General features: G+C 39.9%; 1 long non-coding RNA gene across 2 annotated transcripts in view; it reads right to left on the bottom strand.

Moving 5' to 3' along the window:
- LOC102167708 (uncharacterized) overlaps positions 1–12,940 on the bottom strand; it is a 68,171-nt gene that overhangs the window by 5,551 nt on the left and 49,680 nt on the right. For both annotated transcript variants that reach the window (XR_014830808.1, XR_002339623.2), the window contains one exon: positions 1,339–1,441. This is a non-coding gene — a long non-coding RNA (uncharacterized LOC102167708). The remainder of the gene's footprint in view (positions 1–1,338; positions 1,442–12,940) is intronic.

The raw sequence follows: 12,940 nt of genomic DNA, 5'->3' as shown, positions 1-12,940 counted from the left end.
GGAATAATATTTACCCCACAGAGGTGCAATAAAGGATTGCAATATAACGAAATGATAGCCTCAGCTTGTAATGAGGGGGTTTTCACTGGGTCCAACACCCAGGGCTGTAATCAGGTGAGAGAAATGCAAATGATTCAAAGCAGACCGAAGCTCCATGGATTCCATCAGCTTACTGGCAGGACGAAACAATGAGCTGGTCTCTGCCCCTTTCTCTGTTCTAATCTGTTTCTCTACCTTTTTAAGATTGTACCTATTTTTTTCTACACAGAAATGTAGAAATAATTTGCTAAATGAATGATCCAGCTCCTGACCCTTCCAGAAATCGTCTCCATTCATGATCATCCACCAAGTCCTCAAGAAATTGCCCTCCTCTTTTCCTACAGAGAGAAGCTATTTTGAAATTTTCTCAAGTAATAGTTGACTAATTTAGTCCCTATAGGTGCAATGGACAGTGTAGATATAAAGAAATCCATCTTGAGCTAGAACTTGAGTTGGAGCTCATTCAGGTTCACTATCAACATTAACAAAAGTAAATAAAAACAGTCTAGCATCTTAACAGCAAAGCAGATATGTACGCTTACAAGGAAAAAACTTGTTTCTTTGATAAACTTATCTCAATAATCATTTCATAATATAAATCAAATCATCATGCTATACCCCCTTAAACTTACGCAGTTCTGTAAGCCAAATGTATCTCAACAAAAGTGGAAGACAAAAAAACTAAATGTATGAGCTTGAACAAGGTTTAAAATCCATTAAGTCTCAGTTTATACACCCATAAAATGAGGACAATAATTTAATTAATATAAAGTTACTTGGTTCCATCAATAATTGATACAGGTTGGCTATTATATAATTGCCATCATCCTCATCATTGCTAAATGCCTACAGCTCAAAGGACACAGCCTGAATGAGGAATGTGGCCATTATTCATTTTACAGTATAGAATGAACTAGCAGCTGCCTTACTTTTTCAACTAAATAAACCACTGTCCATTATTAAATTCCAAGAGCTCAAGCTCATCACAGTCTAGAGTGAGAAAGAGGAAATATTTTAGTTTAACTGCTTGTGCAGAATTTAGCAAAAAAGCATGGATATCTGTGGGAAGGGGTGGGTGTAGGATTCTAAGAACAGCTCTACAAGTCAACACTTACGACATGAAAATAGCCCCGCAGATTGTCAGTGCTTTGTTCCCACATAATTTTAGTTCTACAAGTTTAGTTCTACAAATATTACCAGATAGCGTAGGTTGACACTAAGCTCCCAAAGACCGCATTTTTACAAAACAGTTTTGAATTCTCAGTGGAAGTCATGGCCACTTGAGGCATCTTCACTGACCTATGTGGGTTTGGTTGACAGCAGCTCATAGGCATTTTCAGACTTCCTGTCCAAATGGGGCTGAGTACATCGAGCCTGGAGTCAACTGTCCGCCTTCTACATTCTATCAGGAGAAGAAAACAACGATTTTAATTTTATGCATCAAATTGTTGGGCCATGGGGTGCCTAGATATTTGATCAAACATTGTTTTGAATATTTCTGGGAGTTTGGGATGAGTTTAATATTTAAATCAGTAGACTGACTAAAGCACATTGCCCTCCTTAAGGTGGGTGGGCCTTAGCCAATCCACTCAAGGCCTGAATGGGATGAAAGTTCCCCTGAATAGCACCCTGAAGGAGAAGGAATTTCTCCCACCTGACAGCCTTCACGCTGGGACATTAGTTTTCCCTGCCTTTGGTTTAGAATCGAAGCACTATTGAGATTGTTAGCATTGGGACTGGATCTTCAGTATCAGTTCTTCTGGTTTTCAGGGCTTCAGACTTGAACTAGAACGACACCATTGGCTCTCCTGGGTCTCTTGCTTACCTCCTGGAGGTCTTGAGACCTTGAAGCTTCCATAATAGCATGAGTCAATTGCTTATAAGATATATAAGGTATATAGGATATAAGATATATAAGGTACCTTGTAAGATTATCTAGATAGATAGATATAGACAGACAGACAGACAGACATATCCTGGCCAGAGTCATCTTTCTCTTTCATCCCCCGCCTTGACACTGAGCAGAACAGGCCCAGGGATCTTCCCTTTTGTGTCCAAGGATCACTAGGTTCCCAGCCTTATCAGTCTTAAGTAGAATGTCAAAAACACAACTCAGCTTTCCAAACTGCCAACACTGGTTGGGACAGGCACACTAAGACTTAAGAGGTGACGCAGAATCAACTGGGTTTATTATACCATATTTATAATAATTATCTTTGTGGCTTTTGCCCTTCCCCCCCCCCCCCACTTCACTCTATCGGTTTCATTTGGGTGCTTATGGTAAGTGCTTGGGCACAAGGAGAAAAGTTATATAACCTAAAGCTGTCAATCACCTTGTCAATCAAATGATGCAGGACACAGGGAAGGACTCTCCACTACTCTGAAAAACAGCCATCTCCTCACTTCTGGGTTGCTTCTGGTTTCCAGCTAGACAGCCCTCTCTCTTCTCTTTGGGAGCCACATTTAGCTTGCTTTGCTAAATAAAATGTCTGTTGCTCGAAACTGCTGTATGTCTCTCATTTGAATTCTTCCCTTTGAGGGAAAAAGGGTTGAAGAATTGTAACACCTGTATACAATATACACACATACATCCTATGGTTCTGTTTCTCTGTTTCTCTGCAGAATGCTTCCTAACACAACCTCATGCCCTGCTTATCCTATAGCCAGACAGTTGCTCAAACATAGCCTGTCAATCCTCTGAGTAATCCACACTCCATGTCTCTTTCTGCCTGGGGTGCCCGTTTCCATTTTCCTGGATATACTCACCCTCCAAGACCCAACTCAAGGGTAAACTCCTCCTGGACCCCTCCCACAAGCCCCTCAGCCAAAATTAATTGCTCCATTCTTATTTCTGTCAAGAACTGTATAAGCTCCTCTGTTATAAAAATTATGATAGTTACATGCATGCCTGTCCTAAAATTCTGGATCAGTAGTGAGCTGATAAATATTTACCACGGAGTTGACCACTGGGCACCCCTCTGTATTCCCAGAAGCTAGCACGGAGGTGGAAAATGGTAGATGTCCATTCTAGACCGCTCTCATGTTTTCCTAAAGTGGTCCCATTCAGGTTCAGCTTTTGGCAGTTTCATGAAAATGAGTGTCTTTGGAAATTTATCCTTAACTCAATATTTGTGAGAGCTGTTCCCCCAGCTATTGGCTCTAATCTCAGTCCATTTCCTGTTCACTTTTTCCCCCTCTTATCTCCAACCCCAAAATGAAGAAAGGATGGGAAGGACTTTTGATCACTTTATTCCTTTTAGGTGTTACCACGTCATTTCAGATAAACAAGGATGCTTTTGGGATCCAGGACAAAGGGAGAGGAAGTAACAGCACCAAATGGCTGCGAAAGAGGAGCTGGCTTGACAGGAAGTAAGGAAGATGGTAAATGACGATGTGAAAGAAAAAAGGACCCAGGCGTACTGACCGGAATTAGAAGTTGGGAAAGAAAACAGGTTTGTAGTTTTAAGCCTCACTTCCACTTATGCAGTTTGGCTCCCAGTCTTGAAGGATCAGATATAGATGGATCCCGAATTGACACTACAGGCTCCCTGCAAGCTCTTCAAACTCTTCTTTTTACTCTCATTCAGCCTAATTGATAAATCCCATACTTTTGATGTCCCACAAATGTTCAAAAATAACACAGCCCTGTCAATGCAGTTAAGAATCAGAAAAGTTTATCAGAAAGACTTTAGGAACTAGAACTAAAGGTGAAATACTCTTGTCTGGGAAAGGGTGAATTTAGCATGCTTGCAAATCTTGTCGTCTTGGCTGAATTGGAAACAAACCACTATCAGCTCCCCAGAGCTCGCCCTTATCCCTAGCCTCTGCCACCTGGGTCACATCTTCTTACAGTCTTGGCAATGCTCCCAGAAGTCAGGTAGTGTGCACTATTGGCCCCATTTGTCCAAACTGCAATTTTTTGTTTGTTCGTTTTCGTCTTTGTTTGTCTTTTTGAATTTTTAGGGCTGCACCCAAGGCATATGGAGGTTCCCAGCCTAGGGGTCCAATTGGAGCTGTAGCCGCTAACCTACACCATAGCCATAGCCACAGCAATGCAGGATCCAAGCCTCATCTTAGACCTACACCACAGCTCACGGCAACGCCAGATCCTTAACCCACTGAGCAAGGCCAGGGATTGAACCCATGTCCTCATGGATGCTAGTCCGGTTTGTTAACCACTGAGCCACGATGGGAACAACCAAACTGAAGTTTTAAATTGTTCCAGCATCAAATACCAAGGTCCAAAAATTGGAGTCCAGATGAGCACTAGGAACCAGAACATTAAGCAAGAGACCCCCTTCAGATCAACACTGCCAGAGTCCAGCCCAGGACCAATCTCGATATCTTTTTTTGATGACAGATTTTTTTAAAAAAAAGTTTCCCCTGAAAGTAATTATCCTTTCTATCTCTTCCTCTTTGATTATCGTCTTAGATGATATTTAGTACAGCAATCATTTTTGTCTTAATTACTGAGTAGTATCCTTTGCATGAATATATTACAGTTTATTTATTCTCTTATGGATGAACACCTAGACTCTCAAATTTGAGGTTATTACAAATAGATATTCTGCAAATACACTTACATATTTTTTTATAGACATATTTTCATTTCTCTTGGGTAAATATCTAGACTTGGAGTTTTTGTTTGTTAAGTTAGATGTGTGCTTGGCGTACAAGAAACTGTCAGATCTTTTCCCAACATGCTGGTACCACTTTACATTCCCTTCAACAATATGTGTGAGTTCCAGGTGCCCCATATTCTTATCCTAACATCTCGTTTTGCCAGTCTTTTTTTATTGTAGCCATTGTGATGTTTGTGTAATGGGACATGTGACTTTTTAAAGTACTCATTCTATACTTTTTGTGTAGATCTTACTAGCTAACCCCAACTTAGTGTCAGGTTTCTGTAAATTTTTCACTGAAAGCACTAAATATGGGGGAGAACCATCCCATTAAAAGATAAGCTCCATGAAGACCGGTATTTATGGACCTAGCTCATTGTAGGAGCTTAGTAATATTTGTTGAATGATATGAATAAGTGAATGGTTGGGCAAGCTCAGACTTACTGAAATAAGGACAGAGGAAGACTGCATCGGTGAGCATATCTGTGTATTCTCCTTCCCGTTTCTTCCCTGTCATGCGGCCAGTAGCCTTTCTCCTCCCTCTGGTGTCCCTTGTGACACCCAAAAATGTCGTCTACCATGAGGACCATTCTCTTATTTTTGTAATTGCCAATGGCTGAACTGAAGTATTTGGGGGGACCCTTTACCTAGGTCTCATCAGTTTCACATGTAAAACAAAGGGGGTAAGTTATCCTCAATTTTCCTAGCACTAAAGTATAGTAATCGTGAATCCTTCCTTGCTCCATCTAAAGTCAGGATTCCCATGATAGTCTTGCTTGTTTTTTTCACTCTTCTTTGCGGAGCTATGCATTTAGAACTGGGGCTCAGGATTTTCTAAGAGGTCTGTGTGCATTGGGAAATTTAATTTAGAAAATAAATAACATTGGGTACATTTCTGGCTACCAAATAACCTGAATTCCTTAGGTTGTCTTTGAACTAAGCTCTTTCCGTCTTTGTCAGATTTCATGGTTGAATGCTCTTCTCTCAATGTAAAAGAAAATGACTTCTGGTTTTCTATTGGAATAAACAAACATTGTTATTTTTAGTAAGAGTTAATGGAATAGTAATAAATTTGGTATTTATTTTAAATGTTCCCAATGCTCCACTTATGTCCCACAGCTTGCTTCCTAATTCTAGCGAGGGCAAAGTTTACAAATCCAATGACCTCATAAGCAACCTTCAATGTGTAAGTCATCAGAAACCATCACAAGGGTTAAGTAAAAATGTTTAAGGCTTGCAAATTCAAAGGGTGATATGAAGCAATAGAAGGGGCAAGTGATGTTTATGAACTGTGAGAAAAAAGATAAGTATATTTTCAATATGCAAATTATCTTTAAAACACATAAAAATGCTGCTTCTAAAAATATTTTCTTGGTAAAGATGGCAACCTGTGTTCCTGGCAATTGGTGGCAGGATGATTGGAGTTTTGGTTTTGAGTGAGATGCCCCCTGTCTGAGTGGGCAGAGTGGAGCCCAAAGGGTAATTCTTATTTTTAAAGTCAGAGACTGCATCTGGTATGATACTAATGCTGTGAAATGTCTGAAAACTTGCTTTGGGGCCTGTAAAATGATCACTTTTTGTAATTTTTCTCTGAGTGATTAGGAAGAATGGGTGGTTTCTAATTCTTTTTCTATTCGTAAGTTCTATTTTTATCCATTAAATCAAGCATGGTAATTGGGTCATTTTTATCTTTACTAATTGTTTTTTGTGGCTTGATCAATCAACAATAGTTGAAAGTTTTAATTATTTACTTAATTATACTTTACTGAATTTTACTTAATTATAATTAAATAAGATTTAATATAATTTAATAATTATTACAAGGTTTTTTTGACAAATTATGGATACATACACGCAATCCCTAAATATTCATTCTTGAAAAGATGGCTAATTATCCTCACAAACCTGGACTTCCTCTCATTGTATCACTTTGTCACTGGGAAGCAGTTGGCAACCAGGGACTAGATTCCCAGCCTCCCTTGAAGCTGTACCAATAGAGCTCACTGGTGGAACATGGGCAGAAATAATCTGTCTCTTCCTGCCCCGGCTGGTAAGAAGCAATGTACCTTCTCCTCCATTTCCATCCTGCTAGCCTGATGGAGCTAAGCATAGGGACCTTGGAAGGCACACATTAAAGAAAGTGGAGCCACAAGTTGCAAGGAGTCTAGGTCCCTGAATCATCTTTGGAGGAGAGCCACCCACCACTCAAGAACATCCAGTCTGAACTATACATGAGTAAGAAATAAAACATATTATGACAGCGCCCTCGCACATATTTTGGGTTTGTTTGTCGCAACAGCTAGCATTCTCCTTTCTAAAACATTATTCCTATTTTAAGCCAAAATACATTACTGTCCGTAGTGGTATGAGCTTAATTTCTGATCCTGAAAGTAAGTTATTTCAGAACAATAAGCAACAAAGCTATCTGTTAATTGCAAAAGTTATAAATAAATAAACATATAAGAGAGTATTAATTTTTTACATAATAACCATTCTGTCCTTCCTGTCTAGGCATCTGTGAGCCTCCATAATGTTCTATTTTTCCCTCAAATTATTTTAGCATTACCTAATCTCACTATTCATTCGATCCTCTACCATCATCTTTTCCTCAATTAAATGCTCATGCTAAGGATATTCCTAATACGTAGATCTCACAATTCCTCAATTTCCTCTTTAATAGTTTTCATCCCCATTCCATTTTAGATATTGCAAAAAACAGGCAATCACTTATTGCCAAGGGGAAAGGGGGTGGGGGGTGGGATGCTTTGGGAGATTAAGATTAGTAGATGCAAATTATCATATACAGAATGGATGAACAGCAAGATCCTACTGTGTAGCACAGGGAAATATATTCAATATCCTATGACAAAACATAGTGAAAAAATATGAAAAGGAATATATATGTGTATATATATATATATATTCTTATCTGAATCACTTTGCTGTACAGTAGAAATGAATATAACATTGTAAATCAACTATACTTTAATTTAAAAAATTTTAAAGATAGGCAACCACTCAAATCTATCAATCACCAAAATATCATACTCTAGTATCTTTGTCTTCTTTCTTCTCCCTTATCTTGTTCTGAGTATAGTATGTTTTATCGTTATGAATTCTGGTCTTTCACCGCATCATTATTTTCCACATCTATACTTCCAATCATAAATGCTGAGCTTATAGCTCACCCCAATTGCTATTATACTAAAGGCCGAGGAACAGATATAAGAATGAGATCCTGAATACCCTCAATCACGGGCCTCTAAAGAGGAAAGAGAGTTGTGATAAATATCCACGATGACGCAGTATTGGAGAAATGTTTCTAACTCCTTTCTCTACCTCTTTCCTTCTACAAGACAAAGAGGGAGAGTGCTTTATCCAGATGACCCCAAGTCCAGAGTCCTCTCTCCAGTTCTATTCCCATGCTGGGGGTACATCTGGCTCATAGCTGCAGGCCTGCTCTCTTTCTGGAAACAAACCTGGAGGTCCATGCCCACAGCTCGCTCTCTCTCTCGTGGGCAACAGTGGTGTGAGGCAGCGATTGCCCACTATGGAATCAGCATTGCTCCAAGTTGGATCTGAGGCCTAGACTCAGAAGGCTGTTTTTTGTTACTGTTGTTGTGTTCTTGTTTGTTTTTTAGGGCCACACCTGTGGCATGTGGACGTTCCCAGCCTAAAGGTTGAATCAGAGCTGCAGCTGCCAGCCTATACCACAGCCATGATAATGCCAGATCCAAGTCGCATCTGCAGCCTCTGTTGCAGGTTGTGGTAATGCCAGATCCTTAACCTGCTGAGCCAGGCCAGGGATCAAACCTGTATCCTCAAGGATACTAGTCAGGTTCTTAACCTGCTGAGCCACAATGAGAATGCCCTCAAGGGGCTGTTTCTACATAGGTTTAGGGTAGGGATATTAGGATTTAGTGAATAATTTCCTGAGTCAAGGTAGATCTAGCCTGCATGCCCCAACAAAGCAAAGCAGAAGTCTTGCATGTGGATGTAGAAGATATATGCCAGTACAAAACACAGAGCCTGGCCTGAATATATAGCCTAGAGGAGACACAGATATAAAAATCAATAGTTATGGAGTTCCCGTCATGGCACAGCAGAAATGAATCCAACTAGGAACCATGAGGCTGCGGGTTCGATCCCTGGCCTTGCTCAGTGGGTTAAGGATCTGGTGTCGCCGTGAGCTGTGGTGTAGGTGGCAGATGTGGCTCAGATCCTGCATTGCTATGGCTGTGGCATAGGCCAGCAGCTACAGCTCCGATTAGACCCCTAGCCTGGGAACTTCCATATGCCTCAGGTGTGGCCCTAAAAAAAAAAAAAGGACAAAAAAAAATAAAAAACCACAACAAAAAAGTAGTTATGTAGCACCTGTGTGTGCACAAGTGCACATGTTAAATGTGATAATGGCATATGTATTCATTGCTGTAGAAATAAAAAAAGAGAACCGATGAGATAAAACTCCTTTTCCCCAGGGATGAGTAGAGAATAGGAAAGAAGAAAAGATCCAGAAAGTTTTCCAAGATGAATAATGTCTATGTTGAAGCTTCAGAACATGAAAAAGTTAGCCAGCAAAAAATGTGAGGAGGACTTCCTGGGCAAAGGAACAACGTGTACAAAATATGGAATCAAGGGAAATCGCAGCATTTTCAAGTATTTTAAGTAGTTTGGACATGATAAGTGTATTTGACAGGGAGTGGTAAAATAAAAAAATGAAGAAACAGAGGCCAATTCACAGAGACTTTTAGAACCAAATTGTTTCAACTTTTGGTCTTGAATCATTGCTAGAATCAATTTAGTGAGTCATGACCTTTTTAAAATGGAAAACATAAGTGTTTTTGCATTTAGTAAATTTAAATATTTTTTCATGAAAAGGGTAGAAAGGTTGGTCCCTGTGTGTGTTTACCAGCTCATTGTATAAAATGTATTTATTATAAAGTGGTGGCTCTTCTCTGGGGGATTCCCCATTGAAAATGCTGGCTCTCCACCTTGAAGGCACCCACTGCAGTCACATGCCCTGCTCCAAGACGCACAGCTGCCAATCAGCTTATGTGGTGCCTCACTCTGTATCTACCTAGCTAGCTATTTAGTGTATGAAAGTAGTAATCACTATACTCCCTAGTGTATTTTACATTTTAAAGATAAGTTTCTGCCCCTGATTCTGACTTATAACTCAGGGCATATCTTTTGGTTGCCAACAGATGAACAGCTCACCAACAATAATATCATTTTCTTTTCATAATTACAACCAATCTGTAGATTAGCACAGGAAATTATTTAGACAGTGTTTTATTTAGGCACTTTAATAATTTTTAAATCATCATGCCTCAGAATTAGACCTTTTTAAATAGCCAAAGATCATCAGATACTTGAAGAAAGCCTCCAAGACAAAAGACAAAGGCCAATATCAACAAACAAAAAAAAACCCAAAGAACAGAGACAATCCTGAGAACAGAATGCATTCCGTAAACTGAAATTAATATACTTAGGAAAGAGAAAAGAAGCTATTAAACAAAGAACAAATTTAACTCCATACTGGATCTCTAATGCTTGTGATCGTTGCATATGCTTAGTCATGTTGGTGCTGCATCTTTTGCTAAAGAATATTGCCTATAGCCTGAAATATACAGGATAGTGCATTTTCAAGGTTTGACCTTTAAAGGCATAATACTCTTCCCTTCAGATAGAAAGTTGCAAAACAGAGAATAACATTTGTCTTATTGGAGGTTTATAGGAACATTGTGACCAGACCTCTGTGGACAGCTGCAAGAACAAAGGATTCTGGCACCAAGAAGTTTGCAACAGGAATCCCCATTGTGGCTTGGCAGTTAGCAAACTCCACTAGCATCCATAAGGACATGGGTTTGATCCCTTGCCTTGCTCAGTGGGTTAAGGATCCAGCATTGCTATGAGCTGTGGTGTAGGTCACAGACTCAGCTTGGGACCTGAGTTGCTGTGGCTGTGTCTGTGGCTGGTGGCTACAGCTCCAATTGGAACCTCCATATGCCACAGGTGTGGCCCCAAAAAGACCAATTTAAAAAAAAAAGAAGAAGTTTACAACAACAAGCCACACCCCCTCCCTTTTTAGTATGAAAAAAAGCCTGATTTCTAACTTGGGTAAGATGTTCTTTGGGCCATTAGTCCACCATCTTCTTGGTCTGTGTGCTGGCTTTTGCAATATTATCATTCACTATTCCTTGCCCCAACACCTCCTCTCTCAATGATCAGTGAGCATTACCAGCCTGGACTTGGCAACATTATCAAACAATTTTAAAAATGGAACCATTAGAGAAGGAAAAAGAGATGTTGCAAACAAAAAAGATGATTGGGGAAAAATTACTCAGAAGATGTCTTGAAAGATAAAGTTGAAAAAATCCCCAAACCAGATAAACAATGCTGAAACTGCTATACATGTGTAAGTGGAATTGAACAATTAAAGAAATGAGAGGCAGATGGTGGGAGCCAGGTCTCTCTCTGTTGGAGTGGGAGGTTACAAACAAGGGAAGGAGGCTAGAATAATCCATGTGGTACTAGATTAGAGTTGGAGAGATCAGTATGAACTAATGTTTAGGTTCATTTATAGATGGATACATATAAAAATACTTGTAGAGGTATAAAAGGGTTCAATATGCATATATATTTCCTTGATCTGTTGGCTGAGAGGACCACCTAGAAGCAATGACATTTCAGTAGAACAAGCGCACCTCACAACCAGATATCTGTTTCTAGTACAGAGATAAAAAAAGAATTCTTCAATTAAAAAAAATTATGCTCCTCATAGAAATGGCTGATTCTAGCACTGGTGCAGGTAATGTACAAGATGAAACTGGGACATCTTATGGTGCTGGAAAATGGAAAATGCTTTAAAAAGGACATGAAATAGTTATGTCAAAAGGACAGTAGTCAACTGAAAGAGATCTCAATGACCAAATCTGAAATAATTTAAGTAACAAAATAAAGTAATATTGGAGTTCCCATCCTGCCTCAGCAGAAATGAATCTACATAGTATCCATGAGGAGACAGTTTCCATCCCTGTCCTCAATCAGGAGGTTGCTGTGGCTACAGTTTAGGCTGGCAGCTGCAGCTCCGATTTGACCCCTAGGCTGGGAACCTCCATATGACATGGGAGCAGCCCTAAAAAGACAAAAAACAAAGCAAAATAAAACAAAAAACAAAATGAAGTAATATTGGATTATAATCCAAATGAGTAAATAAATGAGTACATTCTATCATAGATATTATAGATGAGATAGATGGATAGACAGACAGACAGATAGGAGACAAACCTCTCATGCAAAATTCCAGATTAATTTATGTGCATATTCCACTCTTAGGTAGGTGAAGGAGCATAACTAACCCTTAAGTTTCTTCCAGAGTATATAACATGAAAGGGAGTAAATTTTGTGTATAAAAGTCATGCAAAAAAAGCAAAAAAAAAAAAAAAAACCCAAAACCTCTGTCCTTCCTATCTTGTCCTCTCTGGGTTTCCAGAACCCTTAATCTGACAAACACTACCTCGGGCAGAAGTGATTAAAGTTAATATCAAGAGTGATAAGTGGAGTTCCCATCGTGGCGCAGTGGTTAACGAATCCAACTAGGAACCATGAGGTTGCGGGTTCGGTCCCTGCCCTTGCTCAGTGGGTTAACGATCCGGCGTTGCTGTGAGCTGTGGTGTAGGTTGCAGACGCGGCTCGGATCCCACATTGCTGTGGCTCTGGCGTAGGCCGGTGGCTACAGCTCCGATTGGACCCCTAGCCTGGGAACCTCCATATGCCGCGGGAGCGGCCCAAAGAAATAGCAAAAAGACAAAAAATAAAAAAAAAATTTTTAAAAAAAGAGTGATAAGTCATGTCTCTTCCAAGAATTCGTAACTCCAGTCAAATCATAAGAATAACATCATATGATATTAGTTGAGGGACATTCTACAAAATACTTGAGCAGTACTCCTTAGGTCTGTCAAGAACATCAAAACAAAATAAGGAAAGTCTGAGAAACTGTCATAGCCTGAGATGAGCCTGAGGCATTGTGACTGAAAATAATGTGTCCTGGTTGGGATCCTGAAACAGAAAAGTAATATTAGGTAAAAAGTGAAGGAAATGTGGGAGTTCCCGTCCTGGCTCAGGGGTTAACGAACACAATTAGTATCCGTGAAGATGTGGGTTGGACCCCTGGCCTTGCTCAGTGGGTTAAGGATCTGCCGTTGCCATGAGCTGTGGTGTAGGTCGAAGACGCAGCTAGGATCCCTCGTTGCTGTGGCTGTGGCACAGGCCGGCAG

This window comes from Sus scrofa, chromosome 16, assembly GCF_054392235.1.
Source record: "Sus scrofa isolate SSC_HxYL_T2T_F1_AM1 chromosome 16, Sscrofa_HxYL_maternal_Yorkshire_Landrace_v2.0, whole genome shotgun sequence".
Lineage (NCBI taxonomy): Eukaryota > Metazoa > Chordata > Mammalia > Artiodactyla > Suidae > Sus > Sus scrofa.
This window is presented reverse-complemented; position numbering and strand designations above follow the sequence as displayed.